The sequence below is a fragment of the Glycine max genome, chromosome 13 (genome assembly GCF_000004515.6).
Source record: "Glycine max cultivar Williams 82 chromosome 13, Glycine_max_v4.0, whole genome shotgun sequence".
NCBI classification, from domain to species: domain Eukaryota; kingdom Viridiplantae; phylum Streptophyta; class Magnoliopsida; order Fabales; family Fabaceae; genus Glycine; species Glycine max.
In genome coordinates this window covers 24,081,527-24,093,694 of record NC_038249.2, presented here as the reverse complement: position 1 = coordinate 24,093,694, position 12,168 = coordinate 24,081,527, and the positions used below count along the sequence as shown (strand labels likewise).

General features: G+C 27.2%; 1 long non-coding RNA gene and 1 pseudogene across 1 annotated transcript; both read left to right on the top strand.

Moving 5' to 3' along the window:
- Positions 1 to 190, top strand: part of LOC121173273 (probable glucan endo-1,3-beta-glucosidase A6) — a 4,491-nt pseudogene extending 4,301 nt beyond the window's left edge.
- Positions 191 to 812: 622 nt separating this feature from the next.
- LOC102665139 (uncharacterized) lies at positions 813 to 1,338 on the top strand. Its single transcript, XR_417576.4, has 3 exons — positions 813 to 884; positions 989 to 1,116; positions 1,301 to 1,338. It is a non-coding gene; the product is annotated as an uncharacterized lncRNA (long non-coding RNA).
- Positions 1,339 to 12,168: the final 10,830 nt, after the last annotated feature.

Sequence of the window (12,168 nt, the reverse complement as noted above, 5' to 3'; positions counted from 1 at the left end):
ACAAGGTTTTCGTTACGAGATGTTCGATAAGGAGGAAGGAGCAACAAGGAGGAGTTGAGGGGTTCTCTACCCTAACGAAACTGCAAAGTTCCACCGTGTCGATTTCTCATGCTCCTCGGTTGCTTCTGGGAGTCTTCATATCGCGGTGATGATCATCATCTTCTTCTTATCGCTTTTGGTTATTGTGTGAGTGAATTTGTTAATTCTGGTGAGGTTAATTGGTTTTTTTTCGTAGTTTAGGGTTAGGGATTTGTTGATTAGGGTTGATTTTGTGATGAATGTAGTACTCTGAAATTTGTTGGTGTTCATAGTTTGTAAGAAGATCAATCAATATAGCAGCTCGATGTTACTTTGTATGAAGATGCATGGGATCTTTGGTTTTGTTTTGTGATAACATAACGACTATATCCCTTATGGAAGTTTTTATTATTCTAATTTGATCTTTCATAACAAACTTATTCTTTTCTTTGATTTTTGAACCACTAGGTGAATTTGTTTGCAAAATTTGAGTTCATTTTAAGTACATGGTGAAGCACACCAAAGATCATCTTTGTTCTAGGAGATGTGGATTTGAAGACATTATTGGCTCTTTTGGATTTCATGGTGTGCTACTCCTGGTTTTGCTAATCCTTTTCCAAAGATTCCTATTTTTTATATTATCTATTCTCACTGAGTCACCTATCGCTATGTAAATCTGTATTATTTACTGCTAATTTATTCCATTATCCTTTACCCATTACTTTTCTACTTTTCTCCTTTTCTTTAGTTTGGGGCTTTTCCTTTAAAATAAGGGAGTAAAAGAAAACATCTTTCCAGGTGTTGGAAAACTTGGTGGAAAATTCATTGCCTTATCTCAAGTATAGCTATAAAAAGTACAGGGTTCGGTAAGCCTTTTCACCCCTTGGACATGGATTATGCTGGGTTTATTTTGTTAACCATGTTACTTGTTACCAATATACAATAGCTAATTTATCTTTTATTTCTCAAGACACAAGAAGAATGAGAAAGGAGAAGCAAGAGAAAAGTTCCAGTTTATTTCTAGAGTAGAGAAAGAATACCTGAAGCCCTCTTACTCTGCTAGCATTGGTGAGGAGCTTGAAGATGGGCTATTTGATGGTACTTCCAAATTCATTATACTTTTAAATTGTATATGATTTTTGATTAATTCTTGAACATATGGAATATAATTAATTGCATTTAGATATACATGTGTGTGCGGTATTCTAAACTAAAAAGGCTTGATTTCTCATCATGTTTGAGAAGCGTCCCAAGACTGACATTGTCCTATCCTGTTTTGTAGATTTCTTAGAATTGGCATTGTAGTTTGGAATGATTTTGATGTTTGCTTGCGCATTCCCACCTACATTTGCTTTTGCTTATGTGGTATAAATGCTTTTATCTACCTCCCTTTTTTGCACTTGCTTTTGCTTGCCTTCACTATTGCTATAAATACTCTTTAATTCATTTTGGGCTTTTATAAAATATTACATTGTTGACAACTTACTTGATCAGAACAACCTTATGGAGATCAGGACATGTATACATGGGGGAGAGGGATAAGCTTACAAATCTTCTCAAACTTGTGTTGAATATATCTACGAGTTTTATGTAAGAAGGTTTTACCTGTTTTATATTAGAAGTCAATATGTGAAAACAAGTTTCACTCAGTTGATCACACTATAACCAGTGAGATTTATGATGACTGCATGATTTTCATCCCTGATGAGTAAATTAGGTTATAGATTGATACACTTTCTCACTGGGCATTTGTACTCTGTAAAGGTCTGTTTGAAAATGCCAACTGTATATACCAAATATAATATTTTTACTGAAGGGGATTGTGATCTTCCTTTCCCTAAGCTCACTGTCTTTTCTTTAGTTAGTAGAGACATTTTTGGCATGGAGTCCTTGTCTATAAATGCTAAGGGAAACCTTGACCTTCTTTGCTTACCAGAAAAGCAACTTCTAGAATGGAAGTAGATTTTCAAATGAACTTAGACAAAATATATATGAATTATGCATCAGTATGGGACAATTTTGAAATCTATATTTACACATATTTCTTATAAGTAGGTATATCCTTTATTAAAAACCTCAAAGTTTGTATCTATATCGTCAATATTTATTTGTTTTAGAGATGCATCCCTTGTTTGTATTTTCTGAATTAATGGTTTGTTATTATTTGCTTTTATTTCCAGCTCATCTTAGATCTTTCTGACTGCTTTCTATTTTAGATCTTTTACAAAAATGTAGTCTTTATTTTGAATTTATGCTCTCTTTGTCTAAAAATTTTGTGTTAAGATATTAGTGATAATACTATGGTCATTGTTGTGGCGGCGCATAATATTTTAGATGCAGTTGGTTTTGTTAATTGTCTACCTTTGGGATTATGTCATTTACTAGGAGTAGTCGAAGCACGAGCCCTCCTCATGGTTTTAGGTGGGATTCAGGAGTCAATGACAGAAATAGAATGCAGGTTGGAGGATTTGTTTGGTCAGACAAAACTGACAGGTAATAAAAAATTTAGGAACCTGCTAAATTTTAAGCCAAATAATTATTTGAAGGCAGCCGCTAAGTAAATTTTGTGCCAATGTTGACTTAATTCGGTGAGAAAATGTCTATATCCATGTTGTTAGTGTTAGAAGTAAGCACATGTAAACGAGATAAGCACATTTATAACTCAAAATAGTTGATTTTTAGCTGATCAATTAATTAATTCCTATATGTTATTCCTCAAAATTTTGGTCAGATTCCAATTCCACTTTATTGAATGTTGTACAGATTATAAATATAAACATGTTGACTGATTAGTTGCACCAGAACAATTTCACCAAATTGTATACTATTAGGATTCTTTATAAGAAATTGAATTTTATTTCTTTTCTATATATAGAATATATAATAATTCTTTTATTCTTTAACCTCTTTTAGATAATAAGGTTAAAGAATAAAAGATATCAAAGACCACCACAAAAAAAAATAAAAAAAAAAGCCCAAAAAAAAATTATACACATACTAAGACGATTGTTTCATAACCGTCTAAATATATGGTGACTTTTTACAATGGTTTTGTTCTTTAACTGTCGTAGTTTCTCATAGACATGCAACATATTAAGACAGTTTTGGAAATAACCGTCTTAATAAATCAAGCAAAATAATGTCTTTTTAAGATAGTAATTATAATAATTATCATAGATTCTAAGGAAAATTTAAGACAATTATTATACAACTGTCATAAAAAGTGAGACATATAAAGACGATTACTTAAAGTATCATGATTTTTTTTTTTGCCTTTAACGATGCCTAATTTTAGGATGATTTAAAACTGTTGTAAAATACTTATTTTAATCGACTTAAAAAGTCGTGTTTGTAATAGTGATTTTACATCATAACTTCAAATATTTTATATTTTTTTATAAAAAAACACTAAAGGGATGATTCAAGACACAATTTCAGTATTTTTTTTTTAAAATTATAATGTTCTATAGAGTTATGTTTTAAAACTCAAAAATACCCATAATTTATAATATTTTCAAGATCTACCGATTCATGTAATTTTTAAAAAAAAATTACTCCACTTATGGAAACTTGCCATTTTTGGTCCATCACGTACATAATTCAATAGTAGTACCTCCAGTCCTATCTGGAACAAAGCCATGGTAAAATATTAGGGGGCCATCTGAAAAAACTAAGGCTCATTTTTGCATCGAATTTTATATGAAATATTCATATTTTTAAATATATTTATATGGAAAATAATATTTACATTGATTACAAATTTTTTTATATTCAAATGTTAAACATTGTTTCTTTATTGATCAAAATTACTTTTAATCATTGAAAATGATATTTTAATCATTATACTAAAAAAATTTCAAATCTTATATAATATATGCAAATATTAATAAATAAATTTTAACTATTAAATCATTTATATTCAAATGAATATAAAGAGAAGGCTAACAAATTCTTGTAAATTTAATTATATATCATTTCTAAAATAGCAATGATAAATTATAAAAAGGAAAATACGATTGAAGAGAAAAATAAATGATATTTGAATATTTTATGTAAAAATATAATTTTTTAGTAATGTCTAAAAAATTATAAAAAAATATTTATCTAAGAGGATGAAAAAATATCATTATCTTTATAATAAAAACTGTTAAAAAAGAACAAAATATTTATAAAAAAAATAAAACTTAGATATCGTTATTTTTTTTTTCGCTGAATCTTAAACGTTATTATCTAACTCCAAATAGATATAATTACTTTAATATTAAGATATCATATAAATTAAAAACCATAAAAGTATATTGCAATTTTTTTTATAAAAAAGAAGAAGAAGAAAAGAAGCTAGGGGGGCGTGGCCAAGGTCTCCCAAACCCGAAGGTATCTCCATCCTTGGTCTTATTACCACTACAACTTATTATTTCTTATAAATAGACCTAGGAGTAATATTTAATAATTGGAGTGAAAACCAAAAAGCTTTTACAAACTAATACTAGTAGGCTAGTATTGATCGAGTAGCTTGTTTGTTTTCTGCTTTTTAAAATAAAAAATTATTTGATAAAAATACTTTGGATAAATTATAATTTTAACTAAGTATTATTTATAATGTGTTATTTTTTTCTTCATATTTTTAAATATGTAATTTTAGTTTCTTAACTTTTAAAATTATATAATTTTACGTTGATCGTTAGTTATAGTGATTCAAAATGATGAGTTATGCATGATGAGTTAAAGTGATTCAAAATTATTAATGGCTATGCATGATGAGTTAACTCCTTAGAGTAAAGTGGAGTCTAAGTCTGATGTAAGAGTACATGACAATCACATTTCTAGGTATTATTGAATTTTGTGAATGTTATAATTTCTTCTTTTGTTATGTATTTTAACATTTTTATTCTCATGAGGAGGTGGTGGAATTTGATAATTTATTGTCAAGACACCTGAAACTTTCTTTTTATTTAAGTTATTTTAAAAATTTAAATTATTCTTAGGAATATTAAAATTAATTAAATTTTTTTTAAAATACTTGAAAATGATATTCTTATGTTATATTCTTGAGAATAATATTTCTGAAAATGTAGAAAAATAAAATAAAATCGTGAAACAAATATTCCGAGAGTGATTCAACACCTGCCGTATTTGACATAAATCGTGTTTTCTTGTGAATTATGGGTCAAGACTCAGTAAAGTCTTAGGCAAAAAAACTTATATCCAATGCTTAATTATTATTTTTATATTGAAGATAAATATTAATAATTTATAACAACTCAGTTTAACTAAGTCAATTAAATCTTTGATACATTCAATGCTTAATTTAATATAATTTTTCATTTTTTATCAACTACAAATTATCCGATCAAAGTTTCACAATTAAGTATTTTTAACAATCGATAATTAATGTATAAAATGATAAATTCATTCAATATATTCTTTAACATAATTAATATTAAATAAGATTTGAGTGGTCTTAATTTAAAGAACTACTTTCAACAATAAAAAAAATTACATATATTTTCAATGATATTTTAGACCTAATAAGCGGATTTGAAAAAAATGTGATTTTTTATATAATTTATTTATTGGGGTATATATGAATTTTGTTTTATGTAGTCATGCAATACTTTATTTTTTATAACAACAAAAGATCTTCAATATTATAATACTTACTATAATTTTAAAATCATTTCAAAATTAATACAATATTTTCTAATTCATAGTCACCCAAACCTTTCGACTGTTTAATCAATATAATTTTAAAATTGTACAATCTTACACATAAATCATTTTGAGTTTTTAAAAAATGTTACATAACTTTTTTAATGACGATATATTTTAAGAGAGTAATGACATTTAACATCTTTTAATATTTAAATATATTTTTCATATTTGTAATGTATCTTTTTTTATATTATTATTTATTAATCTTTTTTATTTTGTCACATGACGTGTTGAATTTTTTTTCTTTAATATTTGTGTTACTATAAGACCATTAATGATAATTTAGCCATTGACTCCAACTTGTGCGGTTATAGGTTTGCACTTTTATCCTATTTGGGAAGCGACATCTGTTGATGAATGGTTATACAACGGCGGTCCTTATGAACTAATTGTTCTACACTTCTTACTTGGTGTAGCTTGCTACATGGGGCGTGAGTGGAAACTTAGTTTGCGTCACATGAAATATCATATCATTATTATCACATCATTATCATGTCATTTTCTAACACTCTTTGTTTTATTATTGTTACTAGAGTCGACTAAGCCAACACTGACTTCATATATGAGATTGTGCAAAATTCCTCTACCGTGCTTAGCCTCTCCACTCCTTCAACGGTGGTGGCCCTCTTTCGTGGATGTAGATAACAAAGGAACAAACATAAGAAGCCTATAGGAAAAGGGGCAGTAACACAAACCATAAAAAAGAAAATTATTATGAGCACCATTATTCTACCATTTCGAAAACCAAATCACAAGGAGATATTTGATAGTGCAAAAATGTAAAATTCTACCATAAATAAGGACATAAAAATAGAGCGTGATCAAAGAGACGACAAAAACAAAACACTTTAGGTGTGGAATATGATAGTTGATGCAGATTTTTGTAGAAATGTTGGGTGTTTGGCCTACCAAAAGTATTTTTGATGTAATGTTAAGGATATTTCACCATTTAAAGTTATTTCAATTATTTACTTTCATATTCTAACTATGATTTCTTATGTGAAACAAAGCAAATGACTTGATTTCACTCCTAATCCCTTAGAAAGTTGAACCAAGTAACTTGCTTAAAGAATAAAGATGCATAAATAAGGCTAACTAACATCATTTCATCCCTAGACATGGGTTACTTAGAAGTTCCTTCAAGTTATTAGAGTAAAAACATTTCCCAATGATTAAACCATTAACATACATGTAAATGAATGATCAAACCACAAACAAGACAATACAAATAGAAGGGAAGCAATAATACTGAAATAACATTAAATAGATAGTAAAGATTATCACATCACAGAGTTTTTGGTATTCAAGCTCCCAACAATGGGTAAGTTAGCCTCTCATTGTCACGAGAGACTCAAAACAAGAAGATAGAACAAAGAAAATGGAAGAGGAAGAACTCCCAAAGTGGATATTTTTGCTTCAAAACATGCCCTACACAAACCACCTTCCAATGGAACAGTGTATCCCTTATATTTTGGGAAAGTCATTGTGTGTTAAGTCTGCATGTACATGTTGAGCGCACATGCATAGTACAATGGGCTCAAGTGACCACGCGTAAAGCCTCCAAATGCCCACTTAGCGCACATGCATGGTACAATTGGCTTCTAGCTTGGCCTCTTGTGCTAAACACGCTACTCCAATTCTTCATACATCTTTCCGTCTTTTACTGATGTACCAAAACTTTACGAAATAACACAAAACATTATAAATTCACCAACTTCAACATTCTTAAGCTAAAAACTCAAAATAACCTAAATTCATATCTTTTTAGGTCAAAAGAAGCATTAAAATAGAAGAAATTACGTAATTGCTATGTAATTTAAGTGCACAAACTAAGGATGCATAGCAATTATCAGTTGATAGGTAACAAAAAAGTTATGCAACCTCTACTCATATAAAAGGGATAAAATAACAATTTTGAATTCTTCATTTCTTTCTCATAGATGCTAAAAGGCTATGTATAGCTTAAACACTAAGGCTATGTGTGTCATCAATTCCAACGATAACTACTACTACTACTAGATAATAAAAGGCTAGACTTACAACAAAGCTAATTCTACTGAGTTCAAAGTTGAAATCCCCTACAAGAATTGAGATCTTCATGTTCTTTCTTGTTCTTTCAACAACATTAGGCCCAATATTGGTGATGGGCCTATCATTCACATGATGGGTATGGTGGAAAAACAAGCCATGATGAAGGTGGATCATCCAACAAATGGTGGTGGCAATCATGAGTGTAATATTGAAGATTGTAATAAGGACATCTAAAACCTGTAAATATCCAAGGTTAATCCTTTTGATGAGAGGTGGATATGGAAAAATTGAGAGTGAGGACAAATGCCTTGCAAATGGAGTTGAAGATAATCAAATACTTTGTTTTTCTTTTGCTTTTGGTTATGGTTGTTTGTTCATGGTTGGTTTAGGGGTGGTAAATGAATGTTGGATCGTGTAACTGTCCCAAGTTTCGTTTGATTTAAATTTTTTTAACAAATTTGTCAATTAGTTGCTAAATTAAAAAAATTTATTTGACATTATCTCTTATTAACGAAGAACTTATTTGTTGGATAACATAATGTTAAAAATGGGTCGCCAACAAGGACTTCGTCAAAGTTTTTTTCTGTGACTGTGACTCTGATTCAGAAGGTGAGAACACCAAAAGGCACACATGCTTTGCATTGGTGAAAATCGGTAACAAGGGATTACTTCTTTGTGTATTATCCATGTAAAAAAAGTCAATTTTTTTCATGATTAATTCATTTAAAATTTCAATGACAATTTTGTCCAACCACATAAGCAATCCATGTAGGAAAATTTCCACTAATAGATATATTGACATATTCCACCTATAATATTATGTTTGCTTTAATAAAGATATTAACATTTGGACTAAATTATCACACTTTTTGTAAATACAGAGACAAAATGTTATTTTTTTCATCTTTCAAAAGACTATTCAAAAACTAAAGTGTTAATGCATTACAAATTTGGGGACTAAAGTAATTTTTTTTTTTTACACTCTATCATGTTTCTTTTATCACTATTTAAAAAAAGAAAGAGACAAACTAAAAAAACAAAACCAAGCAAATAAAAAAATATTTTTTTATAGCTGAGGAAAATAATTTCTACGTGTAGTATAATCATTCTTACAAGCTACAACATGTTTTAATTTGTCACGGGCCAATATTATGTTCTCAGTGCTGCAGCGTGTAGGTGTGATGACATCTGATTTAGTTTGGTGTAGAAAAGAGGGAGCCGCTTCATAAATAGAGTACTGCGTGCTACAGTGCCTTAATTTATCTTACCAATTTTTTGTACGATTTTATTATATTTAATTGACTTAAATATATTTTTTATACAGTAATATATATTCTTTTCATTTATTATCTAAAAATATTTTAAATTTTTTGTTTTTAACATCTATCTTTGATTTTAGTTAAGTGATGAAATAATAAGTTAATAAAATATTACATTAACCATTAATTAATGATATAATAAATTAATAAAATATCACATTATTATTTAACTGATCAAAATCAATGATAAGTATTAAAAATAAAATTTTAAAAATATCATGTAATAAATAAAAAAATATTTTTTAGATAATAAACTAAAAAAGAATATATGAAAAACATATTTAAACCTATTTAACTTAACTATTAAATATATATTTATCATCTTAAAATCATATTAAATTTTAAAAACATATACTAAAATAAAAGGTGAATATTTATTATGTTAAAAACACTATTTACATAAAAAAAAGTACTTATAAGACTGGTAACTTAATTTTATATTCATATTTTTAAAATTTAAAACAATAACAAACAAAGCCTTATTGTTAATGAACATATTTACATATAATACTAATTAGATAAAAAAATGTATTGATGACAATGCATTTTAAAATATTAAATGAGTTCAAAAGTTACTTGTAATGACAAAAATTAGCAGGATTCTTATGTTAGTATTTTCTTTATTCATTCAAAATAATTATTATTGTATAAAAGAGGTTGTGGCTAATGACTTTTATTTATTGAAAAACTAAAATAAATAAAAATCACCAAAACCTGATACGTATCAACAATTTTAGAAAACTATTTTTGGTGTAGTATACATGTATTTATATATTCAATCAACAATTTTAGAAATTTATTTTTGGTGTAGTATATATGTATTTATATATTCAATCAATAATTTTAGAAAATTATTTTTGGTGTAGTATACATGTATTTATATATTTAATCGACAATTTTAGAAATTTATTTATTTATTTAAACATAGGCTAGCTTATATGTTCAATTTATATATATAGTTATAGTCAAAATTCATTTAAGCTAACTTATGTTTATAACTAGAACTAAATTGAGTATATTTATTATTAAAGTCACTATAAATAGAGTTATAAAATTAATATGGTGGTTGAAACGAGAAAGAGGAAGAAAAAGATCGAGGGTTATAATTCCTCCAACTAATAATCTAAAAATTAACATCAATCCATAAAAAAAATTAAATAATAAAAATAAATCTTTTCAATTAGTAAAAAGCATTGATGTGTCAAAGATATATACTTCTTCGTCTTATTATAAATTTATAATTTTCTTCTTATGTTATTTCACACAAATCAATAAAATTTAATAAATAAATAAAATAACAATTTCATAAAATCAATCTCATTAATATTAATTTATTTTTATTTTTTATCATCCATAATATTAATATGAGATATAAGTGAAAAAATATAATTAATATTATATTAAAAATTAAAATAATAATTAGTTTAGGATAAATTTATTCTTTTTACATGATGATTATTATGAAATTTTATAAATGTTGACATTGATCGAGCTGTACTTAGTATTGATCGGGGCATATTCAAAATTTCAAGTGGATCGAATTTTGATATGTCCAAACGATGATGATGTTCTCCGACACAATTTATAAATATAAAAAGAATATTTAATGAGTAAAGGTTATATTATATCATTGCTTTTTTCCTTCTTTAATATAAAAAGAATATTTAATGAGTAAAGGTTATAAATATAAAAAGAATATTTCAAGTGGATCGAATATTTAACGATGATGATCCTACAAGGATGCTTGGTTTCCTTCTTTAATAGTATTTTCAATATTCATTGCATTGAGACGAATATCAAGCATCATGTACCCATGACAGATACTATTTCACGGTTGTAAACGCACTTCAAGAGTAATGAATTCAAACTTGATGAGATTTGACATTGTAAACGCACTTCAAGAGTAATGAATTCAAACTTGATGAGATTTGACATTGTAAACGCACTTCAAAAGAAAAACTTGAAGTACTTAATATTGAACACTATAACTTCATATATATATTAAAAGTAAATGAAATGGAGAATTAATCATGGAATTGAATCAACTGGGGGAAAAAATGAGGGTGGCAACCAACTAAACATTTACGACATAATCCTAAGTATGTTGGTACTACCATCACGAAGCACCCCAAATATCATAAATCAAAATAAAGATGAGATAAAAAAATGTTCTTTTATATAATTATAACTTATAATAAAATATATTTAACATTACAAGTATTCGTTTGGATGCATAACCGTGCAGTTTTTTCCTGATCAACTGCAGGTGATCCTAGTCCGTGGGCCTCTGCTCTTGCGGAAATAAAAACAAAACGCTATGTTCTTACGTTTTTTATGTTCTAAGACTTTTTTAATTGACTAATTATCTTTTCTGAACATTTTTTTGCAACACTTTTCACGGTTCATTTCACAGCTGTCTTATTTCCACCCTTAAATTAGGAAGTACTGTGAAAATAAATTGTCAGAATTATATTACTCTTGTTGGGCCTGTTTTGTTTTCGGCCTGTTTTGTTTTGGGTCAGGCATTGGGTCCGTCACTAAAACTTTTTTTTTAAGAAAAAACAAAATGAAACTGATATATTAATAAAATATGTCATCACCTCCATGTATTAAGTTTTGTCCTAGTTCCATTTTGTGAGTTAGTTACTGTTTGTGTTAATTTTAAAACTATGAAGAAAATGAAATAATAAAAATGTTATATATATATATATATATATATATATATATATATATATATATATATATATATATATATATATATATATATATATATATAAAACCATCAAAGTTGTTGTTTATATATATTTTATTATTACCCTCTCATTTTAGTTTTATCTTGTAGTTTGCTGTGTCAATTGGCGTGATGTTTGGTTCAAATATTTCATTGTTAAATAACTATTTTTAAATACATTTTTTCTCCTTTAATTAAAAAACAACCGGCTTACATTGTTTAGAATTACATTAGTTATTGTTCTCTTTGCATTTAAGGATTCGCAGACATCACATAAAGTATTATTTTGCATAAATCTTATTCATAAAGATTATACATTTAAGATTCAATAACTAAAACTTTTAAATATAAGTTTCT